The sequence below is a fragment of the Coenobita brevimanus genome, chromosome 73, assembly GCF_032717465.1.
Source record: "Coenobita brevimanus isolate Jiangsu-jjx chromosome 73, ASM3271746v2, whole genome shotgun sequence".
NCBI classification, from domain to species: Eukaryota; Metazoa; Arthropoda; class Malacostraca; order Decapoda; family Coenobitidae; genus Coenobita; species Coenobita brevimanus.
Window position 1 is genome coordinate 7,712,559 of NC_137026.1, and position 26,687 is coordinate 7,739,245.

Here is a 26,687-nt window from a genome sequence, read left to right on the forward strand (position 1 = left end):
TGGTTAAGGTAGAAAGATAGAAATGAAAATAAAGAGATAAGAAATAGAAAAAGTGTGAGGAGGTATGATATTTACATTACAATTCATTTACTTCTTTTATATTTCACAAAGGAAAAGAATCCCTAGAATATGGTTATATATATATATATATATATATATATATATATATATATATATATATATATATATATATATGGAGACTCTGTGGTACAGTGGTAGAGTGTGCGTTTCGTACATGGGTGAACCAGGGTTCGCACCCCGCCAGGGTAATAAACTTTGGGAGTGTTCACCCGGCCACGTACTGCATTGGCGGACACAAGGGGTGCTGTGGTTGAACCAGTGTCGCTTACCATAAAGTATGTTTGCACCAAGTCGGCTTGCACGGGCCGATTACATTTGTTTCACAGACTACACAAACATCCAAAGCCACTACGACACTACAACTGCACTTACAAGCACTTTTCACCCTACATACATTCTCTACCAGACAGTCTAAGCCACTTGGTAGAGATACATTGGCTGTATCGTCCTGACTTCGGTCAGGATAGGCCGGTCCTGCAGTGGATACTCAAGCGCTGATTTTATATATATATATATATATATATATATAATCTGGAGTCTCGGGATCTCGCAAAAGAAACTCCATTGATGTTTAAAAAAAAAAAAAGTAGAAGGACTGCAGGCACTGTGAGTACTAAAATACAAGGAACAGCTACAGTAAAATGCTTCAGGTGTGAAATGTGATACAGTGTGTGAGACGGGCGATGGTAGTGGTAAAATCATGTGACGATAGCAAGAATATAATTAAGATTTCATTGTAGTGAAAGGCACGCACGCAAAAAGTGACTGCAGAGAAAAATCTGAGATGGGATATATGGGACGGGTATGTGAGGTGGGGCATGATGATGGTCGGTTGTATAAAATGGTTAGGTGGGGCATGATGATGGTAGGTTGTATAAAATGGTTAGGTGGGACATGATGATGGTAGGTTGTATAAAATGGTTAGGTGGGGCATGATGGTGGTAGGTTGTATAAAATGGTTAGGTGGGGCATGATGGTGGTAGGTTGTATAAAATGGTTAGGTGGGGCATGATGATGGTAGATTGTATAAAATGGTTAGGTGGGGCATGATGGTGGTAGGTTGTATAAAATGGTTAGGTGAGGCATGATGGTGGTAGGTTGTATAAAATGGTTAGGTGGGGCATGATGGTGGTAGGTTGTATAAAATGGTTAGGTGGGGCATGATGGTGGTAGGTTGTATAAAATGGTTAGGTGGGGCATGATGATGGTAGGTTGTATAAAATGGTTAGGTGAGGCATGATGGTGGTAGGTTGTATAAAATGGTTAGGTGGGGCATGATGGTGGTAGGTTGTATAAAATGGTTAGGTGGGGCATGATGGTGGTAGGTTGTATAAAATGGTTAGGTGGGGCATGATGGTGGTAGGTTGTATAAAATGGTTAGGTGGGGCATGATGGTGGTAGGTTGTATAAAATGGTTAGGTGGGGCATGATGGTGGTAGGTTGTATAAAATGGTTAGGTGGGGCATGATGGTGGTAGGTTGTATAAAATGGTTAGGTGGGGCATGATGGTGGTAGGTTGTATAAAATGGTTAGGTGGGGCATGATGGTGGTAGGTTGTATAAAATGGTTAGGTGGGGCATGATGGTGGTAGGTTGTATAAAATGGTTAGGTGGGGCGTGATGATGGTAGGTTGTAGAAAATGGTTAGTTGGGACGTGATGATGGTAGGTTGTGTATAATGGTTAGGTGGGGCATGATGATGGTAGGTTGTGTATAATGGTTAGGTGGGGCATGATGGTGGTAGGTTGTGTATAATGGTTAGGTGGGGCATGATGATGGTAGGTTGTGTATAATGGTTAGGTGGGGCATGATAATGGTAGGTTGTGTATAATGGTTAGGTGAGGCATGATGGTGGTAGGTTGTGTATAATGGTTAGGTGGGGCATGATCATGGTAGGTTGTATGATTTTTTTTTTTTTATGCCAGGAAGAAGGAACCAAAGGCCATGAGCCTGCAATAACAGTTCCCTCCAAGAGAAAAATAAAATACAAGAGAGAGCCAAATTCAAGATCCGATCATTTCGAGATATCTGGACACACTGCGTTTGAAAGATTGGAGATCATAGCTAGCAGGAAACACAGACAGAGGGAGACAGTTCCCGAGTTCACCTGTTGCATAAATGAAGGACTGGGATTAACGGTTAACTCTTGCATTAGAGAGTTGGACAGAAAAGGGATGAGAGTCTGCTGCTAGACGGGTGCTACGCGTCCATCGTAGAGGTGGAGGAATGCATGCAGACAGTTCAGAGAAGCAGTGACCATTGAAGTAGTGACAGCAAAAAGATTAAGACTCAACAGTGCGGCGAAGAGACAGAGGTTGAAGGGAGTCAGTAAGAGGAGGAGAGTTAATGAGACGAAAAGCCTCTGACTCCACCCTATTGAGAAGAGCTGTATGTGGGGAGCCTCCCCACACATGAGAGTTGTACTCCGCACTGGGGGGGATAAAACCCCTGTATAGAGTCAACAATTGAGCAGGGGTAAAGAAGGAATGGAGTCGGCTTAGCACATCTAACCTCTTGGAAGCAGATTTTACACGAGATGTAATATGATCTTTCCAAGATAAGTCCCGAGTAAATGAAACCCCAAGCATGTTCAAGGATGATGCAGGATTAAGCTGAAAATTATTAAACACTAGTAGGTATACCTGAGGAAGATTTTGTCGGGTTGATAGGTGTAAGAACTGAGTCTTAGGTGCATTAAAAATAACCAGATTATTTTTACCCCAGTCAGAGATACGTGCCAAGTCAGACATTAGGTGTGCCATAGCTTCATCCCTAGTTTGTTGAAGTAACTGCTGAGATGGACGTTGCGGGAACCGAATGGAAAGGTGAAGGGTGGAGTCATCAGCGTATGAGTGGATAGGGTTAGATGTAGAGTTTAGAAGGACATTTATGAATAAAAGGAAGAGAGTTGGTGATAGGACAGAGCCCTGAGGAACACCACTGTTGATAGATCTAGGAGAAGAACGGTGGCCGTCTACAACAGCAGCTATAGAACGGCCATGAAGGAAGCTATATAGGAAGGCACAGATAGAAGGATAGAAACCGTAAGAGGGCAGTTTGGAAATTAAAGATTTATGCCAGACTCGATCGAAAGCCTTTGAGATGTCAAGTGCAATAGCAAAGCTTTCGCCAAAGTCCCGAAAGGAGGATGACCAGGAGTCTGAAATATAGGTGAGAAGATCGCCAGTGGAACGTCCCTGAGGGAACCCGTATTGACGATCAGAAAGAAGGTTGTGATAGGAAAGATGCTTTAAAATTTTTCTATTAAGAATTGACTCGAAAACTTTTGAAATACAGGGTGTTAAAGCAAATGGACAATAGTTAGAGGGTTGGGAATGGTCACCCTTCTTTAGGACTGGCTGAATGAGAGCATACTTCCAGCAAGAAGGAAACGTACAAGTTGACAGACAAAGGCGAGAGAGTTTACCTAGGCAGGGTGTAAGCACAGAAGCACAGTTCTCGAGAACAACTTTAGGGATTCCATCAGGGTCATATGCCTTGTTAGTATTAAGGCCAGTGATGGCAGGAAATACATCAACTGAAGAAATTTTATTGTCAGGCATGAGGAAGTCAGAGGGGGGAAGTGATGGAGGAACAGCACCAGAATCGTCTAAGGTGGAATTGGAAGAGAAAATCTGAGCGAAGAGATCTGCTTTATCAGTAGAAGAAAGAGCTACAGAACCATCAGAGTAGAAAAGAGGAGGGAAGGATGATGAGGTAAAGTTGTTAGAAAGAAGAGAGAACCTGTATTTTTTTCCACAGGAAAAATCATCAGAAAAATTACCAATATGCCGGGAATCGAACCCGGGACTCTCAAGTGAGAGCCAGGCAGCATACCACTACACCACGACAAGGTAAAAGTTAACTCACGTTGTCACAATCTTGTAACCAACGTCCCTCCGCCCCCACTGTGGGCATCAAGAGGATGAGTTAACCCCCTGGCACTCGGGCAAGTAGATGCTTTTAATCTATCCCAAACACTTACGGCAAGTCAGAATGAAGAGAGAACCTGTATTTTTTTCACAGGAAAAATCATCAGAGAAATTACCAATATGCCGTGGTGTAGTGGTATGCTGCCTGGCTCTCACTTGAGAGTCCCGGGTTCGATTCCCGGCATATTGGTAATTTCTCTGATGATTTTTCCTGTGAAAAAAAATACAGGTTCTCTCTTCATTCTGACTTGCCGTAAGTGTTTGGGATAGATTAAAAGCATCTACTTGCCCGAGTGCCAGGGGGTTAACTCATCCTCTTGATGCCCACAGTGGGGGCGGAGGGACGTTGGTTACAAGATTGTGACAACGTGAGTTAACTTTTACCTTGTCGTGGTGTAGTGGTATGCTGCCTGGCTCTCACTTGAGAGTCCCGGGTTCGATTCCCGGCATATTGGTAATTTCTCTGTTGTTAGAAAGAGTTTTGGCAAGGTGCCAGAAGGAGTGGGAAGAATTCGAGTTGGAGAGTTGAGAGCATTTAGTACGAATGAAATTATTATTAGCAGAGCGAAGAACAGACTTAGCACGATTCCTGGTAGAAACGTAAAGATGATGAGATTCAGGGGTGGGTTGGCTCCAGAACCTTTTGTAGGCCCTCTCCTTGTTGCGGACAGCATTAGAACAAGCATGATTAAACCAAGGCTTTCTTGCGTTAGAGAAAGGATATGAGAAAGGAATGTATGCTTCCATGCCCGAAAGAATAACCTCCATAATGCGCAAGGCACACTCAGATGGCTTTATGTGGGGCATGATGATGGTAGGTTGTGTATAATTGTTAGATGGGGCATGATGAAGGTAGGTTGTGTATAATTGTTAGGTGGGGCATGATGAAGGTAGGTTGTGTATAATGGTTAGGTGGGGCATGATGATGGTAGGTTGTGTATAATGGTTAGGTGGGGCATGATGATGGTAGGTTGTACAAAATGGTTAGGTGGGGCATGATGATAGTAGGTTGTACAAAATGGTTAGGTGGGGAATGATGATGGTAAGTTGTGTAAACTGATTTGGGGGTAGCAGGAACAAAATAAGAGGCACAAGCGTAGTGAACAATTAAAAAATGACTATATTGACGCAATGTTGACTGCAGTATGAAGTAGTGATGGTGTACGAGGTATGAGATGGTGGTGGTGGTGTAGTGAACGCATCATTCCAAACTGCCATTACTCACACCGCCGCTCAGGCCACCGACGCCCAAGTATAATAATCCATTTGCATTAACTGCCAGGCTGGCTGGTGTGCAGCCATCCACGCACCCATCCAACCATTAATGTCTTCCTGCCTCCCTCACCGCCCTGCCTCATATCTGCATGTAAAGCACACTGGGTCCTTTTATTCGGTGGTTTTAACATGACGAACAACCATTGTCTTACTAGTTCCTGGTTGTTATTCAAGCACATCATACATTAAAGTTATAGACATTCAAGGGCAGAATGGTCGAGAAAGCAAGCTTGATAAAGTTGTTAGTTTAACTAAAAGAATCGTGTCATCCTATTATTACACGCTTTGCAATATTGAGAAAAGCCGCTTAGGTAACACTTATAATTATTATAAACTTTGCACTATGTGCGTGGATTGCTTTAAGTTCCCGAAATATCTCAGTTCTGTTGCTGTGCTGTACCACCCAGCTACATGCTGTGTAGTGCTGTTCGTACACTTCCCTCGCTCGATTAAACAATCAACCCTGCTGGAACCACTTATTTCTTTTACTATGGCTAATGACAGACGATTTCTCTCCCAATTTAGAAAGTTTTTAAGGTATGACGGTTGAAGAACAACACCTCTACGAAATTCACCGGGAGTAAAGAAAAAAGGCGAGCGTTAAAAGGGATTAGCATACACATTTACTGGAGTTCGTCAAAACAACGTGTTTAGTTCAATGCCCGGCTTGGTACAACTTTAAAGCTCATTCCATTACCCCCGTGATGAGTGAAGGATCGACTAATGAAAACAGTTTAGCTGTAAAAAATTTAACTGAAGCAATTATCCGGTGCAGTCTGTGTCAGTACTGTACTACCATCAATTTCATGGACAGTATAGTGTGTGTGTGTGTGTGTGTGTGTGTGTGTGTGTGTGTGTGTGTGTGTACTGTTGTTACTGAAGGGGATGAGGGGAAGAGTGCTTATAAAAAAGAACGGGCCAGTGTCAGGGTATCGTTGTTGTTGTTGTTCCCTAGGCTGTCTGGCCGAACAGCCCCGAGTCCCTAAGGAAGGCCATGGCCGAAACCGGGCTTTCTCACAGAGCTCTCAAGGAGTGTATGTTGTGTTGTTGGTGAAGGTGATTGTGTGCAATGCAATCTTCCATAATGTGCTTAATCGTATGGGCATCAGCGACGGAGTCATTCAGCCTCTTCTGGTAGCTTAAGAGGACTGGATGGTGCCCACATCTCAGCCTGGCCAGGTGGACCCTGTCCTCACGAGGATGATAGGATTCAGAAGGGTGGATGTCAGGAGGCCGTGCGTGCAGCTGTGTGTTGTCTTTAAATGAATGAATGGAGCGGCGAGTGATTTGAGTATGGATATGCTTCTGGGAGCTGGTCTGAGGCGGGCGAGGGCGGAGAGATGACAGTATTTGTGTATGATATCGTGTGCTGGTTGTTGTTTTGATGTTCCTTGGTGTGTGTGGATATGCTGTCATGTAGTGTAGTGGATGTTGCGGGTTTGTGGAGGCTGCAGCGAGAATCTGGGAGCCTCTTGTGTCTAGGTGGATCCTTGACTTTGAGGACTTTGGTTTCTTGATGTAGGTAGTCTGTGGGTGCAGTAGCTGTGCAGCCTGTGATTATTTTTAGGGCCTTGTTCTGTATGGTCTGTAGAGTGTTGTAGTGTGTTTTAGTGAGGTTAGGAGCCCAGGCAGGGCTTGCATAATTCATCACTGAACGTATATATTGCTTGTATACTGTGGTGGTGGTTTCTTCGTTGTGTCCAAATGTTGTATGGGAAGTGACTTCAAGGCACTGAGTCTTGGTGTTATTTTATTTTTAATGTTTGTGATGTGTTGTTTTTATTGACATTGATGTATTGTATGTTACGCCAAGGATTGTGTGTGTGTGTGTGTGTGTGTGTGTGTGTGTGTGTGTGTGTGTGTGTGTGTGTGTGTGTGTGTGTGTGTGTGTGTGTGTGTGTGTGTGTGTGTGTGTGTGTGTGTGTTTGTATTTGTGTGTGTGTGTGTGGTAAGGGAGTGTTGTTTATAGTGAGGTGTGGAATGTGACTATGTTCTGCTGTCCAGTTTGTGAGAAGGGTATCGTTTGTGCTAATGGGAAGCAGCTGTCAAATGTGTGGTAGTATTTTGTATGGGCTATATGAGTTTGACTGAGGTTCTTTGTTCAGTGTGAGAAAACACTTTATGAGTAAAAGGAGACCAAGTGCCAATGCCAGGATTCGAAATGTAGCGGCATGAGAGGTGATAATATAATTTGTATGAGAGTGGAAAAAAAAACAGTGTGTGCTTTGGGTACGTGTATACAATAACGGTGGACAACGAGGACACAGGTGCTTTTGTCTCCAAGGTTATGTATTTAGGTATGTACTCAGTTGGATAAAAATTCACTTACTATTCCGTTACATAAACTTCACAAATGGGGCATGTCCGTCACTTTCCACCCTGACGCATCATATCAACGAGCATCTTGGGCAGAGAAGCATAATCCTACTAGGCCCCTCTCAACACAGGTATATCAGCCAGTGGAGTGAGTGAATTATTAAGAAAAGTTTAGTGTTTGATTGCTCTTGGTATATTTACTTTTTAAAATACAAAAAGTTATTGCACTGTTTCGTTTTTCGTTTTTCAATACCATTTATTATCAAACGCAAGGATGAAGTGAGAAGAACGGTATCTTTTTCATAAAGTCACGCTTCCCTATGTCGTTGCGAGAAGCATTCGTTGTTCTGTCCATCCATAAACCATCTCCTAAAAGACTGAACAAATTATAGCGAAATTTAGCATCACGGGAGAGAGGAAACTCGACTTTAAGCTATATGTTTAAAAAATTACAGATAAAAGTCTTCCAAGATAATATCCAGTAATTCACTGCGGTATTACATAGAGATTATCTGAAGAATTTGGGTTTATATGATTAAATAACAAGGTCACATGTCAAGATCATACCTTTCTAAATTTTTACAACTGGAAATTGCATCACCATCATCTTCCTCATTTACTGTTTAAGGAGAGAGACACAAACTTCAATAACCTCTAAGTACAATAATGTCTTGTTAATTTCATGCTTGCTACTCCAATATAATATACATTCAGCTCAGCAAAGATCCTCCTAGTGAAGGGTGTAAATGGATAAGATTAAGATATAACGCCATTCTGGTGCATGTGGAGGTGAGGTTAGGTGGAGTAATGTGGCCAGGTTGTGGCGTGTGTTGGGATGGTGTCGTTATCGTGCTGGGGTACCATTCCTGAAGGTGGTTGTGCTGCGTTATGTGATGGCGAGTCTGGCTGTTTTCCTGGTGTATTGTTGGTGTTAGTGATAATAGTGTGATGCTGGTGTTAGGGTGCTTTTATGAAACTTATGATGGTGTTATGATGCTGGTTTTATGATGGTGTTGTGGTAGTGTTGTGATGATGATAATGGTGTTATTGTGGAATTACGGTTACCATTGCGATGTTTATAGTGTTTGCATTATGGTTCTGCTCTTATATTGTTAATAATTACATTTACGGAAGTTTTTGTGTGTTCTTGGTGCTGGTGGTGTTTTTGTTCTTCTTACCAACGCTTGTCGTCACGGCATCACACCTTTATTTTTTAGCCAGTTTGCCTGAAACTTACCAAACATGTACAGCCATAAGCAAAAGGAAGCCGGCACATCCATGTCAGCTGTGGCTATATATATATATATATATATATATATATATATATATATATATATATATATATATATATATATATATATATATATATATATATATATATATATATATATATATATGATAGCAGTATGATGAAAACAACAAAAGGGTACAAAAATGAAGGATACTCTCTTAAGTTCAGGGATAAATGAAAAATGTGGAAGACCTAATACAATGATGTCAAGGGATTACTGACCAACTTTTGCTCATGGCCCTACTTCCATCTGGTGTCTCAAAACATCTTTCTAAGATTTTCAAGTCAGGCATTTGAAATGATCTTTCGAGTCCCAAACTTGTACAAGACAGGCAAGTAATCACCAAAGACGAGCTCAGAACCACCAAGACATTAAAACAATTATCCCAGTACAATCAGTTGTTCTAATCAGCTTTGAATGCGGCTATGATACCATGGAAGTTTGATTCGAACGCGCCCTCTAGCCTGTTTTATAATTTGTTCGTTTGCGTTACGAAGTCCAGCAAGGATACAGGTAAGTATTTACATATAAGACAGAAAGGAGAAAATGTCAGTGCATTTGCTACCGCATGCTGCTTATGCTTTGATGTTTTGGTTATGCAGCTGACGTTATTGTGAAGTTATGGTGCAAATATCACGGTGCTTATGATGCTGCTGTTATTAGGCTGCTACTAATATGCTGGTTAAGATATTATAACCAGGGTTACTGCACTGTTATTTTGTGCTGTGATCTTAGTACTGGTGATATTGTATTACGGTTCGCGCTTCCCTTGAGTCTGACGCACCATTAACGAAAGCTAATGGTGCCAACGACGGCCTGTCAGATTAGCCAGCACCATCATCAGTCATATTCACTCCTCTAACCCCTCTCTCTCCTGCCTGCTTTACACATTTTTCTCCATTTCCTACTCATTTTCCCCTCTCATGACTCTTCCTTCCTCCAGTCTCTCTCCTTGCTTAACACTTTTTCCTTATTTTCTCTTCTCTCTCACTCCTACCTCCCCCCCCACTTTTTTTTTCACATTCATACCTTACATTCCTTTCTATCTTATCGTTCATCCTCTTTCCATTCCTCCTCCCTCACTTTTCCTCCTGTATCACGTTCTCTCTTCTCTCCTGCCACACATTCCTACCTAACTCTCCTGACACCAGCGGATAAATCGTACTTGCTCCTCTCATCACTCCCTCACTCCCTCCTACCTCACACCTCTGTCTCTCTCCTGCCTAAGGTCCGTCTCACACTCCTGCCTCTCTCCTCTCTCACACTTATGCACCTCTCATGTCTCTCACTTCCGTCCTACCCTCCTTCCCTACTCCTGCCTGTCTCCTCTTGGGTATGGAACCAATGCAAGCCCGTCACTCCGACTTGGGCGTTCTAACAACTACACCATAGGACGTAAATCCATCTTAGTCCATTACTCTCTCTGTCCCTCCTGTTCTTCCTTCCCTTCTCTCCCATTCACTCCTGCCTCACCCTCCCTCACCTCTGACACCATCATTATACTTTTGACACCGTAACAACCCCGACACATCTAATGTCAGCACTGACCCCTGACACCAGCACCACCCCCTGACACCAGCACTGCATCACTGACAGCATTATAACTCTGACACCAACACACTCCTCATGACACCATCACATTCTTAACACCACTATCAAGCTGACACCAGCAACCACACCCCTCACACTACAGTCTTGATCCTACAGCGTTGGCACTACCACCTTGACACCACCACCACCACCACCACCACTACCACCAACACCACTCCTCCCACACTATAGTCTTGAACCTACAATCCTGAGACCACCACCACCACATCCCTAACACTACCACTACCACCATACCTCTGACACCACCACGGCAACCACTACCAGCACCACTCCCTCTCAAGAGTCTTGTACATACAGTCCTGACACTACCACCCTGACACAACCACCACACCTCTGACACCACCACCACATTGCAAATACCAGCACGACATTCCAAACACCATCACACCTGTCACTCTGGCATTGTTCTTTCTGACGGTCCAAGCGACATACACCTCTATTATTGCATATTTTACACACACACACACACACACACACACACACACACACACACACACTTGTGTACACAGTTAAATTCTCGTGGGTGTTGGTGAAACGAATCTTTGTTTCTAACCGTCCAAGAAGAGCATTTTTATTAGTCATCCCCAGTTATCCATCCACCCATCCACTTACGTGTAATATATGGTGAAATTTTCGGCCGTGTGCATAAATCCTTAAGTCCCTAAACTGCGAGGGAAAGGCAAGCCCGAAATAAGTCCATTTATACTGAGTGTCAATCTTCCCCTATAACACGACCTGCAGTAGTGGGTTTACATCCACGTCCCCGACTGTACTGCTGGCTGGACAGGCAAGAGGGGACAACAAACTGAGTCCACCAGTCTGACCGGCAAAAAATCAAGCTCGGGTTCTTCTGGCAACGAGCTGAATGTGCTAACCACTGCACCACCAGCTTCACTCGTATAAGAATATTCAAGGAAGGGAATGGATTTTTTTTTTTTTTTCAAGGTGACGTGTGGGTTGTGGGAGGATGGGGAGGGGAGAAAACTGGGGATAGGGGAGAAGGAGGGTTGGAGATCTGTGGGGGTGGGGGTGAGAGAAGCAACTGTATAGAGCAGCAGGACAAAGAAGACAAAAAAGTGTGAAATGGGAGACATTGGTGAGGTGATGTGGCAGCAGAAACAATGAGATGAAGTGATAAAGGAAATTCGAAGGGGATATCGGGTAGTAACTAGTAGGTAGGTGGGGTGGATCTTGTAGGAACAGAAGAGTGATGTTAAGTGGCTGGGATAAATGTGTTGATAAAAATGGTGATGGGGAAGGAACATATGATGGATTACGCAGAGAGGTATGGAGAAAGAGAAAAGAAAATCTGGAAGTAGTGAGAGAGTGGTAAGAGAAATTGGTGGGAGAAACTTGTGTCTAAATAAGGTACAGCTCTTAGTTAGGAAACTAAGTTAGAATGTTGAAAAACACAGGAACGGGGAAGTTACAAACAAATGACAACGAAGAGAGAAAAATAGGTTGAGAAAGGATAAACTTGGGAAAAGGGACAGGGAGTAGTAGTAATTGTAGTTGTAGTAGTGGTAGTCGTAGTAGTAGTAGTAGTAGCAGTAGTGGTTAGTCGTAGTTGTAATAGTAGCAGTAGTAGTAGTAGTAGTAGTAGTAGTAGAGTAATTCCAAGGTTAGTAGAAGGGAATGAGCTTTAGCAACGGAGATGTGCTGCAGAAGTTTGATAAATAGAGAGAAAGAGGGAGATAAAAAATGAAGAGAGGAAAAGAAATGGGAAAAGGAGAATTTTGGGAGAAGCAAGAAGGAGAGGTAATACAAGTTGATAGTGATAGGGGAAAAACTGAAAGGAAATAGTGACACAGAGGAGTGGAGTAAAAATCAGCAGAGAGGCAGGAGTAAATGACAGCAGAGAGGTAAGAGTGAATGACATCAGAGGGCAGGGTAGTGGTGGGGAAGTATTGGAGAAGAGGTGGAGAAGCTCGGTCGGTTTGGTACTGGCCTTACGTTCGGAGTATTGCAATGAGATCAAGTGATTTCGTAGGGTGAATGTTTACAGGATAACTCCAGTAGGTAAAAACTATATGACCTACACCACACCACTGTATGCTATATCAATGTCTGTGTCCTGTATCTCTCCTATCCTCCTCCTAGCACCCTCTATGGCTTTACACTATTTACAACAGGGAGGGTGGGTTGTGGTGGGGAGGGACTGAGTGGAAATACACTTTCTACACCAGGGAGGGTGGGTTGTGGTGGGGAGTGACTGAGTGGAAATACACTTTCTACACCAGGAAGGGTGGGTTGCGGTGGGGAGGGACTGAGTGAAAATACACTTTCTACACCAGGGAGGGTGGGTTATGGTGGGGAGAGACTGAGTGGAAAGAGACATAGAGGTGGGAGGAAAGTTTGGGTGAGGGGTGAAGCTGAAGGTCCAGGGAATATAATGTCATGGTGGCCGTGTCCTGTAGTTTTTACGGCAGCACCGGATCAGTGTTCATAAAGGATACCAACATTTTTTTTTTCTATAATCAGGTCTCCATAGCGTTAAAATATAAAATAATCACAGTTTGGTGGTATTATTCACTTTAACGTTCATTTCAATTTGTTTATGAAGTGTTTGGTAACAGTGCGGGTTATGGTATTGTATAAGCAAGCTGTCTTACACACAGTTGTTGACCAAGAATATGTAAATACTGACACCAGTGTGAAGCGTGGTTACCTTCACACTCTCAAGTGTCTGCCCTCCCCCCCCAATTATTAAAAAAATGCGAAAAAGTTATGATTAATTCATTTTGAACCGTGCTGCATGGGCTGATTATTTTATATAATATATACCGTATAATCTTATATAGTAAGTAAAGGGAATGGTTGAGAGAGAAAAGGGAAGATGTAATGAATACAGTCGGGTTGTTTAGCGATGAGAGAGAATATGAGCGAGAAATGACAGAATCGAGAATTAAATCAACCGACTACATTGAAGTTTGAGTCGTAAAGTAAACAGTAGTGAGTAAATGCGGCAACTGTTTAAAGAGGAGAGGCAAGCTAATGCCAGGTAAAGACGGTCAGAAACACACAGAGAGGAGGGGAATTAGCACACCCGAAAAACTCAGCCACCCCCAACTTAGGAACCCAAGTAAAAATGCTAGTGACCGCGGAATCATTGTGTGTTTATCCTTTTTTACTCTGTGAGGGACCCCGGATGTAAACAGAAGAGTGGCGTCCCTTGAGGCGGTTAGAAAGGGACACGAGAGGGTGGGGGGAGGGAGGGACAGAAGGGAGAGGGTGGCGAGATGGGAGAATATATGAGGAGGGGAGGGAAAGGAGAGAGATATGGAGAGAGAAGGGATTTGTGAAAAGGAAGTGTTTCTGAGATGGAAAGGGAGAGGAGAGAATACAGATTGATAGAGGAAGGCAGAATATGAGATGGGAACGGGATATGGGGAGAGGAGTACAAAGGAGTACAAAGGAAACCAAACAGCAACAGACCTTATGGTCCTTTCGAGGCTGTTTGTTACAGAGTAGACTATGACTACAAGCTCTAACTCTACATGCTGAAGGATAAGGATAGTAAAGCAAGAAGGCTCCCCCCGCCTCCAAACCCTCCAGTTAAAACTGGCAAGAAAAAGTGAGAAAAACCACCATGCAGCATGGAAAAACTGACGTGGAAATTTCATAGGAAAGACTAAAAAGGGAAAGCTACATTCTATAATACATTATCTATAAGCTACCAGTATGAATAACCTGAAAGAGAAAGTAGTAAAGTAAAATGAATACTCGAATAAATAAATAACTAATGCCTGTCACTATGTACGGGTACGTTAAGTTGACGGGGCGTCTGCGGACACAATGTGGAAATTGTACAGTGTACAGTGTGGATATTCAGGGGTGGTGCGGCAGCCTTGTCTGGCGCTATTAAGGTAGGCAGCAGTCAATCAGGCCCCAGTTCCATTCATTCCACTGAGACTAGGAACTTTCCCATGTGGGACAAACAAACAAATCACCTCCTGAAGCAGTGACCCCTGGTACATTTAAAAAATCCCGATGGTGGCCACGTAACTAACAAGGACCCTCAGTGATCCACAGCCCATCACAGGTCGAAAATATGAGTAGTGACCGTTGACTCTGGGCTATCTTTGTTTATCCTTGTCTGTGTAGATACTATATTTGCATTTAATAAACTGATCCAGGCTCTAAAACACTAAAATAAAATAAAATAGAAAATTATTCATACACAATTGTTTTATTCAGGAGTAAACATATTGAGCTGGGGTTTGGATGCCAAATACTTATCCAGGCGACCTTTAAAGGTTTGTACTATATTACAATCTATTACGTTGGAGGGCAATTTATTCCATATATTTACAACTCTATTGAAGAAGAAATGCTTAGCTTCATGCGACTGGAATCGTTTGCCAATTATTTTATGCCCACTGCCTCTAGTGTAATTCGAGTGATCAACTTTTTTTTTTTTTTTTTTTTTATGTGACCGACTCTGAGCATAGGCTTCACAGCCTGTTTTCAAGGCCCAGTAGTCCTCCTACGTACCGCACACCTCTACATGTCACCACTTCGGCGCTAACACCCACCGTCCATACTGAATACATGCTAGGGCTGTCTCATACAGGACTGGTGTATTGGTATTAGCGGAGGTATTTTTACGACATGTCGGCGGGCCTTCTGGTAGATTAGTAAAGTCTGATTTTATGAAATTCAAATCTTTAAACTGTTCCCTGCCTCAGCGGGATTTGAACCCGGGTCCGTCAGGACTGCAGGCCAACTCTCTACCGATTGAGCCACCGCCTCCCCCTGTGAAGTATTTATCGACAGCCATGTTATCATGTCCTTTGAATATCTTGAATACTTGAATTAAATCTCCTCGTATCCTTCGTTTTGTTAGGGTAAAGAGATTCAGGGCTTCTAAACGTTCCTCATACGGTTAATTTCTCAATCTAGGTATCATCTTTGTCATCCTTCGCTGCACTCTTTCAAGCTTTTCCATGTCCATTTTATAATATGGTGACCAAAACTGAACGCAATACTCCAAGTACGGGCATACTAAGGAATTATACAAAATAAGGACGATATTATCGGATTTATGTTCAAATACTCTGCCTATGAATCCAATCAATTTATTGGCTTTTTTCACAGCTTATGTACATGTTTGCCTGGTTTCAAATCATTTGTCATTATAACTCCTAAATCTTTTTCATGGTTTAGAAGAGGAGGGGATTATGGTACGACGATGGGAAAATGAAGAATGGAGAGAGAGAGAGAGAGAGAGAGAGAGAGAGAGAGAGAGAGAGAGAGAGAGAGAGGAAGGTAACAGGGAGAAAGGAGGGGAATATGGAAAGAGGAGGAGAAAATGGAGACAGGAAGGTAATATGGAGAGAGGAAGGTGAAGAGCGGAAGGTAATATGGGGAGAGGATTGGAATATTGGGAAAGGATGGCAATGTGACGGTTACAAAGAAGATTTACAAGAAAGGCAGGGAATACGTGGAGAGGATGCGGATAAAGACTATGAGTTAACTGGAGGTGTATGAGGAAAAGAAGCAGACATGATGAGAGAAAGGAACACTGGACGGAAATATGAGGAAGGAAACTTGTACTGAGAGTGAACAGGAGACAAAAACGAAAAGGGAACACGGGGATGGGATGTGGCGATGAGGACATGGGGACGGGATATGGGGACAAGGGGAGGGGCGGGCGAGAGAGGTGAATGTGGTACAGGAGTCTGGGGGTTGGAGACTTGGAACCTCGGCCGCCACTTAAGAAGAGCAGTCTGAGAGAAAGTTGGAGACGGGAAGCAGGGATGGAGGAGACCGCCGTTTGTGAGATTAAATTTCCACGCCGAGTATTTCCACCAGCGCCTAAAGTTTGTCTCGGGACGGGGGTATCACGTCCTGGGTATTAAGGGGACACAGTTCCCGCCGGGCAGTTCATCATCATGACGTATTTTTACTGTTTTACCTTTGCTACCAGATGATGTAGGAGGCTTTTGGACACCACCGCCTCACTACAACTGTGTCTTCTGTTAATTTTTCCCTCTGCTACGAGACGACATTGTTTAATTAGATGAGCTTTGTCGACATCTCACCTCCTTCCTATGTGAAAGGCTTTTTTTTTTTTTTCTTTTTTTCTTTTTTTTTTTTTTTGCTAGACAGTTTCATTGAATTTTTGAGAGTCCTAGTGTTAAGGAGTTCATAAACAATTTATATTAATCCTCTCGTTAAGGTGTTTTTTTTTTTTTTTTTTTTTTTAATCGGGGTATTTCTATAACAACAGAGTCTGATGAGGGCAAGAACAGACTATTAAAAGAGAACGACACGAGAGATAAAGGGTCAACGATGCGTCAGTCAAGTTTAAGATTTATTCACTCCAGGAAAAATTTCTTGAAATTATGTGATGAGATACAAAATAAAATCATCTAAGGGAAATACAATCGTTAGAGGGTATCAAGAATAAACTAAAACAAGACAACACCACGAGAGATAAAAGCAGTGTTTGTGTTGGTGGAGTCTGGGACAGCCTGCATTTGTTGTGGGGATTCGGGAGTTAAGAAAGCGACTAAAATTGTGTGAGGACGGAAGGGGGACGATGCTGCAGATGTGAGAGTTCAGTTAATGTCAGGATTTGGGGACTTAAGGCACAGAAGGTGAGGTGAGGTGGTGGGGATGGGGTGAGTGGAGAGACTGGGGATGGGGTGAGTGGGGAGAGACTGTAGATGGAGAGGAGATGGGAGGAAAGAAACAGAGAGAAAGAAGGATAGGGAGGAGGAAAATCGGGTGTAAGAGTGCACCCTACGATCCAGACTTTAGCGTGGTCAAAAGGGGCAAAAATCAAGTCACTGGTGATGACCACTGCGTGCTGAAACAGTCGGGAACTCAGATTGACGGAGACTCTCTCCCACCAATGGCCTCTTCGGTTCCGTTTGTTTCTTTTCCAGTGGCTAAGTTAAGAGTGGTAGCATGCCAAAATGACGGGATCAGTCTCCACTCAGCCGACCCAAGCTCGACCTTCGCGATTTCCCAAAATGCTCCTGGATTACACATTAACAAGCTACTAAGTCAACTCTATACCATCAGTTGTCAAGGGTTATACAAACAATAAAGTTCGAGTAAGAGGAAGTGTGTATTAACAAGACAAAAAAAAAAAAAAAAAAAAAAATCTTCCCATCTACTAACTTTATAGAATAACCCTGAATCAGTTGGCACGTTATTCAACAAATATATGGTCCTAATATCAAATTCCACAAAACTTAGCTCCCTTGTCCCACGCCCAGTCCAGTGCAGCTCTCCATAATGGTCCCTCTGAGCTCATAGTTCACTGGTCTGATCCTCTGTTATTCTTGACCCTGACTTCCACACTGGGACCTTGACTTCCACACTTGGACTTGGACTTCCACACTGGGACTGACCTCCACACTTCAACCCGCTAGAAATTAATATGTACAATGAGTAACTGTTCTTCCTAATGCAAGTAATCCCTTTAGATGATCGAGAAAGTCTCATAATGAAGAAACATGAGTTACAACACTCGACATATCAGAAACAGAATAACACATGGCACTACAGATGCATAGGTCTGTTCAAAATAATACAGACTGTAGGAATAACATAGAAGAAAAGTACTATAACAACATAGAAAAAAAGTGCTTTAAAACAAATAGGCATGAATAACCATGTTCTAACCATGAAAGACATCATTGCATCGATATCATTGTGCCTCACAAAGTAAGTATGCGAACATTAACTTACAACTAACACAGCCCTAATAAGTACTGAATTGCTAAGTCATCCCAACACATTACAATAAACAATTCACAGTTTCAAGGCACCTGATATTTGGCCCACAAAAATGACACATTTATCTCGGGCTCAGACAGACCTCTGTAGCTAGCATTCTCGTATTCCAGTTACACACTAAATAATGATAATATAAAGTACAGAACACAAATATATGGGAAATACCTCACTATCCAGCTCAAGGAATACAAGGGAGGTGAGCGGGAACTCAGAACTCGCTCGTCTCATGAGGCCAATGGCGTCCATCACCTCGCGTGATCAAGCACAATTAACATTTCTGGGGAGCAACAACACTTCATACTAACCCGAATCTATTTCACTATTTTCGCCACTATATCACTTGTGTGGTATCACTTATTCACGCTTCAACACATCAAACATCAATATTATCAATTTATTTACAGAATTCCTTATGGGGGGGGGGAAGGAGGATGACGACAGCACTGACCACCGGCTAAGGTTAACAGTCGGTGAGCGAGTGACACGCTCATGGTACGCCAATGTTGCGTGACGTGGTGGAAAAGGGGGGGGGGGGGATGACGGATTACACAATTTAAAATTTTCATTACTATAGACTCATGATAGACTCAGTGCGATGCCCTTCCCCTTACAATTGATTGCCCGAAAAAAATGACATTCCCTAGTTACAATAATTACTCTCCACCAACCTGTCTCTATAACTTTGCATCGAAAAAGCACTGAAATCATCGTGCCTCACACCCCTTTGTGTATATGTAATTATACTGGATTACGTGACCATAGGCACATATTCCTACCCGCTCGAGATTTTAATATTAGAGAGACTTAATACTACCAAATTACAGTAGAAAAAAAAATTACTTAGCAACTATGTAACTTAATCTACATTCTAATCACGTCCACATGGAAACAACCATACCCTGGCCACACTCTCTCACTGCAACTCATTTTGGTCATAAAATGAACAAGATGCAACTCATTATCACTTCCGGGCATTACACGGGGAGGGAAGGGGAAGGCAGAAATTAAGATTGCTTAGAAAAGGGATTGGTAAGGAAAAGATAAGGTATGTGTAGAGGGAGTGAAAACGAGAGGGATGGTAAATGGGAGAAGGAAGATAAAGTAGGAAGATTTAAGAACATAAGAAGAAAGGATAACTGCAGTAGGCCGGTTGGCCCATGCTAGGCAACTCCTAGAAGTGTAGAAGAGAGAAACCTGTATTTTACACAGGAAAAATCATCTGAGAAATTACCAATATGCCGCGAATCGAACTTGCCGGAAGTGCTTGGGATAGATTAAAAGCATCTACTTGCCCGAGTGCCAGGGGGTTAACTCACCCTCTTCATGCCCACAGTGGGGGCGGAGGGACGTTGGTTACAAGATTGCGATAACGTGAGTTAACTTTTACCTGGTCGTGGTGTAGTGGTATGCTGCCTGGCTCTCACCTGAGAGTCCCGGGTTCGATTCCCGGCATATTGGTAATTTCTCAGATCCTAGAAGAGTAACTGAACTACTAAAATGAGTTAAGGATAGCAAAGAAAAAGGGAAGGAGAAGGAAGAGAAGTCCAGGGGAGGGAGATGGGAAAGAAAGAGATGGTGGCGATATAAGGAATGGGAGGGAGGAGATGGTGAGGTAGGGGGTATGGAGATGGAAAATGAGTGGAGAGGAAGTAAAAAGGGGAGGAAAGAGGAATGAAGAGAGAAGGGACATGGGAAGGAGGAGTTGGAAAGAGGAAGGTAATTGGGAGGAAGGAGATGGGAGAAAAACGAGAACGAGATAGAGGTGTAAACAGATGTGATGGAAAACGAGGATATGGAAAGGGAAGAGGGATGGTGAATGGGACAGAGTGCGGAAAGAGAGGACGAGGGCGGCAGACCAAGGTTGGAGAGGACTAAAGGTAGCATGAGGGAGGGCGAAGTGAGGGCGTGGTGGTTGAAGGTGAGAGAACGGTAGATGGCAATGAGAAAGTGAGATAGACGCATGAACCAAGGAAAGATATGACTGGCTGAAAGTGAGGTTATGCATAAACTGTAGGTGCAAGTGAGGAAATTAGACAAATCTGGCTGGTAACAAAGGTACACAAAGGAAATAAATTTTCTTTCCAGTTTGTCTAAAGGTTATTAAAAACTAGTGAAAGACAAGGAGTTTAGGGTGTACTTAAGAAAAGAGTGGATGAAAGTGACAAAATGAGACAGATGTAAGAATAAAGACTTGCGTAGTTGGTGAGATTAGACAGTGAGAATCAGAGGGAGTGTTTCAGTACTTTACCTGCCCCTATTGAGCATGCGATTTTACTATGAATATAGCAAAGTGATGATTTAAAGCTAAGAAAGTTCCCAGAGTAAGGGTCGTGTTTAAGTCTGATGGTTAATGTCCCTGTGGACCGAAACAAGGAGAAAAAGCTAAACTCGACCTTGAATGGTAAAATAAATTTATGAACTTACCAACTATTTACGCAACTAAGTAAATACAGTTTAAGTCTTTATGAGTGCTATGAGAGCTACTGTAAGTATCAAGCGTTGAAGCAAGGATCAAGGTATTGGTGACGACGTTAGTTTAGGTTAGGTCGGGTCAGGTTAGGTTAAATTTGTTTATTAGTTTAATTTGTTACGAAGCCTTAATTTAGGGCAGGTTAGGTCTGGACAAACTAGGATAAGGTTAGCTATGTCAGGTTAGGATAGGGTAGGGTGCGTGATTCTGGGTTGGGACAGGACATTAAAATATTGATGTGGCGGGACCAGATCATTGCAAGGTTAGTTGAAATTATGTAAGGTAAGCCTAGGCAATGTTGGGTTACGTAAGATAAGGATTGGCTATGTAAGGTAAGGCTGACAAGGCTGGGCTAGGTAAGGTAAGGCTAGGCATGGTTGGGTTAAGTAAGATAAAGTTAGGCAAGGTTGGGTTAGGTAGGGTACTGTAATGGCTAGGCAAGGTAAGGTTAGGTAAAGTACGACTGGGATAGACTTGGGTAGGTAAAGTATGTCTGGGAGAGATTGGGCTAGGTAAGGTAAGGCTGGGATGGGAATCACAATAAGGACTAAAGGTAAGGGCAAAGGGGTAAAAGGTCGGCGGGAAACTGGATCGGCAGTGCTTACCTTCCCTGGTGATGACCTTTTAGCAGGGGTCAGTAAGAATGTAATGACCAACAGTGGCACATTAACGCATAATGGACCCTCTCATTACCGTTACCGGGTTGCTGTGGCGGTGAGGTGAGGGTGTGGGGTGTGGAGAGAGGTTAATGTGGGGTGTTGTGGGGAAGGAGTCGTTGCTGAGTAGGGACAGAACATCTGGAGGGGGCACAAAACGTGGATACATGGGCGTGTCTGGTGGTACTATGGAAGGGTGGTGGTGGTGTGGGGTTATAGTCAGTTTGTTTTCCCTTGATGGAACTGGGCCACTCCCACACCTCGAAGAGTACGCCGTAGCTGCATGACATAACTACAATCCCTTCTTATGATGAAGCAATGGGTCTTCTTGGTTACTAGTCAAATGTGTCTACTATAGCCTACTTCAGTTTCACCGCAATTCTCCTTCATCTATGCAGAGGCGGTTTTTTCTGATTTTAGTTAGTTGGATTGGGTTGTTGCTGATTAGGGACGTTTCTACGTGCTTACATCTGGGAACCTTTTAGCGGCAGTGTTTGGCTGATGGTGAGGGGTTGGTGAGGTATGGGACGCGTATGAGGGAGGGTGGTGAGGAAGGGTTAGGTGGGGTTGATGCTGAGAGGGACAAACGTGTCTTATATTATGTTGAAACCTTTCATGGCGTCATTCCACAGAGGTGAGGGTTAGTGAGGTGAGATCTGGAGTGCTGGGCATTTTGGTAATTGATGGGGTTGAGTTACATACAAAGGCCCAGCTCTGGGTAGCTAGCCTTTTCTCTGAAGTGTATACCAACAAGGTTGATCACCACCGAGATTATATTGAAGTGAATATTGACACTGGATCATTCGAACATAAAGAGTATAATGTTTTAGTAACTATTATCAATAAATTACATAACAAGGTGGCTGCTGAAATAATAATAAACGTTTACTAGAATAATGTAAGTGATCCCATGAAGGGAAATTATCTTCCTGATCATCTTTTTCCTGACGTTTTTTATTTAATACGTGGGGCAGGATCCAGAAACTAGGACAGAAAAAGAACAAATATGGAGTTGCAAAAACTGTTGAGAGTCTACGTGAAGGTGGCAGAATGCATCCAGCCGTGTGTGTGGAGGGTGTTGTAGGGTGGATAATGATGAAAAAATTAGTTGTGGTGGTGGTGAGAGATAATGATGGCCTAGTGGTGATGATGGTGTCGTTGTGAAGGGTGATGTCATGCGTATGGCGGAAACAGCCGGGGAAGGTAACCCATAATTGCGTTAATGAAGGCTTTTATGGAACCAGGTAAAGGTTTAGTTCAGAATAATGTGTGTGTGTGTGTGTGTGTGTGTGTGTGTGTGTGTGTGTGTGTGTGTGTGTGTGTGTGTGTAGAGTAAATGAGGTGTATTAACACCGACGTAGCCCTGGACACAGGCAGCAGCAGGGTATTAGCAGGGCTAAGCTCTGTGACGAGGAGCACAAGTCTTGGAAGCAAGGTGGGAGTCTCTCATCATCTCAAGAGACCGCCACCTCTACCTTACCGAGCTATTTTATACTACATTATACTGCTCTCTTGTATGTATGTCATGGCTTCAATACCGTCATAGATATTACAAATTTCATTTAAGTCATTATTAACGAGCTACAAGCAGAAATAAAGTGGTAAGAAGGAGATGCTGCAAAGTCTTTTAAGTCTTCGAGGCCCTAATTGTCCACGTGTGTGGCCGTGTATGAGGGTCGGGGTTGCGAAGGTACGAAATAAGGTGGAATGGATATGTGAGTCCCATGACAAGAATACACAACGTGGTGCTGACAACCCCTGTGACCCAGTCTGTACTGAGCGATGAAAATACACAACAAGGCACATAAACAATCACCACAAAGACATTACCAGACCCTCTTCAACAACATCCCGCCTCCAGACATTCCAGACATTGCAACACAAACAATGAAGAAACACTCATTTCACGCACCAGGGCAATACAAGACCTCCATCAGAACACTATTACAAGCCCCGCCACCCCCGACACCCGAACATCCATCCGTCAGAGGCATCCTTAAGTAGAATTGATCGTGTTTACCCAGAGAAGGCTTAAATCAGGGCATTTTCCAGCCTTTCTAGATTGGGGTTGGGTGGAATTACAGTTCACACGTGCCTCTTGCAGGAAAGGTCTACACAACATAACCTACATAATGAAAAATAACACATGTCAATACATCAGTGGTGTAAGGAACCTTAGGGACGACCCCATAAGGGCGGCTCTTACCTGCAGTCGACAGGCCTTCTCGGTCAGGATGGAAGGACCAAGGTTTAAAGAATACAACTACGAGGACATCATGCTTGTAGTATTTTGCTCTTGCTGTCTGCTGATCATTTTCTCAGTTCAAGAGACACTTTTTGAACTGCAGGGGTTAGATACGGCCTTTGTTAACCCTCTTCATTACTAGGAAGTCCTAAGTTGAGTAAAATGGCCTGGCAATGGGAAGAATAAAATCATGACAGAGGTGTTACCAAAGCCTCCGTGTGGTGTGTGAGAACCCGTGGGAACTCAGAGGAGCTTCAGTAGTATTATGTGCCCTGGAAGAAGCTCCTACGATGCTGGCTGGTCTGAGAACAGCTTAACGTCTTCAACCACGTAACGTATTTGATAGTTTGCTTATGACGTTTAAAGACTTTCTCTATTTAGGAAGGATAACTAAGAGATTTTTTTTACTAATACCATTTCTGAACCCTCAGCTGAAACTAGCAAGAATAAAATACAAAACACGTCCTATGGCTGAAGAGCTCAAATGCTTTTGTGTTGTCTACCCGGAAGTCGAGCTGACCTGAAGAGCATGTAGCCAGAACAAGAAACTTACAGTCCGTACAAACGGAGTAGCGTTATATGAAAGTTAAAACAATACTTGCACTGTACACGTGAAAGTGCAGAAAGGATGAGAGGCATATTAAGTTACTGAAGAGTGGCGAACTTAGAATGACCATGAATGAATTGGAGTTATAAAAAAAAACTGATTCAATTAGAGGAAGTAAACAAAGTAGAGAGAGTATGGGAGAGTGGGATGCCGGGGTGATGGAGACCGACAGTGGAGAATCTGTAGAGTTGGAGAACAAAAAATTTAAAGAGAGGACGAGAATTGTTGAGAGGAGGGAGGAAGCACAGAAATTAAATTAAACACATAAATAGCCAACGTAGGAGAAGCGAAGAAGAGCGGAGAAGAATAATGAAGAAAATGAGCAAAAGAGGAAGAAGGGAGGGGGGAGGGGAGACAAGGAAACTGGAACAGGAGAGAGATAAGTAAATAAGCTGGGGAAGAGGATAAGGGAAAGTGAAGGGGGGGGGGGCAGCGAGTGTGATGGAGGGAAAGAGAGAAATAGAGCAACGGATGGGGGAAGGAAAACCGAAGAAGTGAAGGGGAGGAGGGAGAAAGAGAAGTAGGAGGGGAGGAAGGGGTGGTAATGATGAGGGACAGGGATGGTAAACAGTAGAGGAGAGTTGGAAGGGGACTGGTCAGAAACGACACAAAACTTTGGTGGAGGAGAAGGAAGTTCGTGAGAGCTGTGTTGTTATGGATGTGGTGCAGAAGGGGGGGAGGTGTATTTAGTCTGTGGTTGTATTTATAAAGTCTCCTAAGCTTCATCTGTGTACCAGATCCTTTGTCTCCACTCATACAGGATACCAACACTTCCCAGTCAAACAGTGGACATCAGTGATAATATACGAAAAACTAAACAATCTGTGATAATGTTAAACTTTTATGGAACTTGTTTATCGTAGGACACTGCTAAGATACATTAGAAATACTGTCCCTATTGAGAGGCCATTTTAAAAATCTTATTCTTACTACACTCAGACAATTTTATTCATCTTTAGAAAACACCCAAGTAGCAAAGGTGTTATCAATCAGGCTCGTATGACTCCCTCTCAGGTGAATAAAACCGTCTGGCCTGGCAAGAACAAAATACACTTGTCCCAGCCATAAGAAATTAACGAACTTAACCACGATAGCGTCTATTGTAATAATATTTTTGACAAAGTCGATTTATTTTTCTTACGAGACCACTGTAGTAGTAATGAATGTAATAAAGGCACCATCTAAGCCCTGCAGTTCTTATTATAGGCCACCATAGTAGTAGAAGAAGAACAATAAGAACCTAGTGCCAAAATCCAGCACAAAGCCGGATCATCGGCTACAAGTTGTGTGCGTTGGGTGGGCCAGAAGAAATAGGTCAATGGAAGGATTATATCATATCACAGATGGGGCTATTGAAATAAGGAACGGAATTAGATGTCGGAAAGAAGACCAATAGAGGTAAGGAAGGACATGATATTATGGAGAGAAAAATACGATGACTCTCGGAGAAAGTCTGCAAGAAGGGGGGGACGTTGGAAGTGAGACAAAAATGGAAATGCAATACGTCGCTGTAGTGTGTAAAGTGGACAATCAAGGAAAATATGGCGTACAGAAAGAATGGTTTTGCAATGAGTACAAAGGGAAGGGCGATCACCAGACATCAAATAAGAGTGGGTAAGTCGTGTATGACCGATTCTGAGGCGAGCTAAAGCCGTCTCCCACCTCCTATTACGGTGGCAAGGGGTCAACCAAGGAGAAATAAACGGTTTAATAACACGTAGTTTGTTATTAGTGATAGAGTCCCAACAAGACTGCCACCGGTGCTGAAGGAAGGATGACAGAGCAGGAAGAAGGTCAGAGACTGGAATGAGGAAGGAAGGAGAGACATCCCTGCTAACTGCCATGCGAGCCAACTGATCAGCACATTCATTGCCTGCGATGCCCACATGTCCTGGGACCCAACAGAACTGGACTGTTTTACGACGGGAGGAGATACGGAACAACCATTCCAAGATAAGAAGAACCAGAGGGTGAGAAGCCGAAGGTGACTGAAGAAGGGATAGAGCACTATATGAATCAGAGAATATCACAAATGAGGAAGAAGAGGCATGACAAATATACCGCAACGCAAACAAGAGGGCATATAATTCTGCTGTTAGAACACTTGCATAGGTAGGAAGGCTAAAATGATAATGAGTGTCAGGAAAGAGTATCGCAAATCCAACGCCAGCAGGAGTTTTTGAACCATCAGTGTATACAGGGACTGCAGAGGAATGTTGGGAGAGATGGTCTGAAAACCGAGAACGAAGAATGAAAGGAGGAGAATTGGACTTGGAATAAGGGAAAAAGGAAGAACAAATGTGGGGTCGAGGAAGTAACCATGAAGGAAAAAGACAAGTGCGGAAAGGAAAAACATTACTAACAGTAAGAGAGGAGCGCGAGAGAAGAGTACGGGTTCGAACTGCAAATGGTGGCTTGGTCCTAGGAGTGGAAAATATGCCTGGGTCAGGA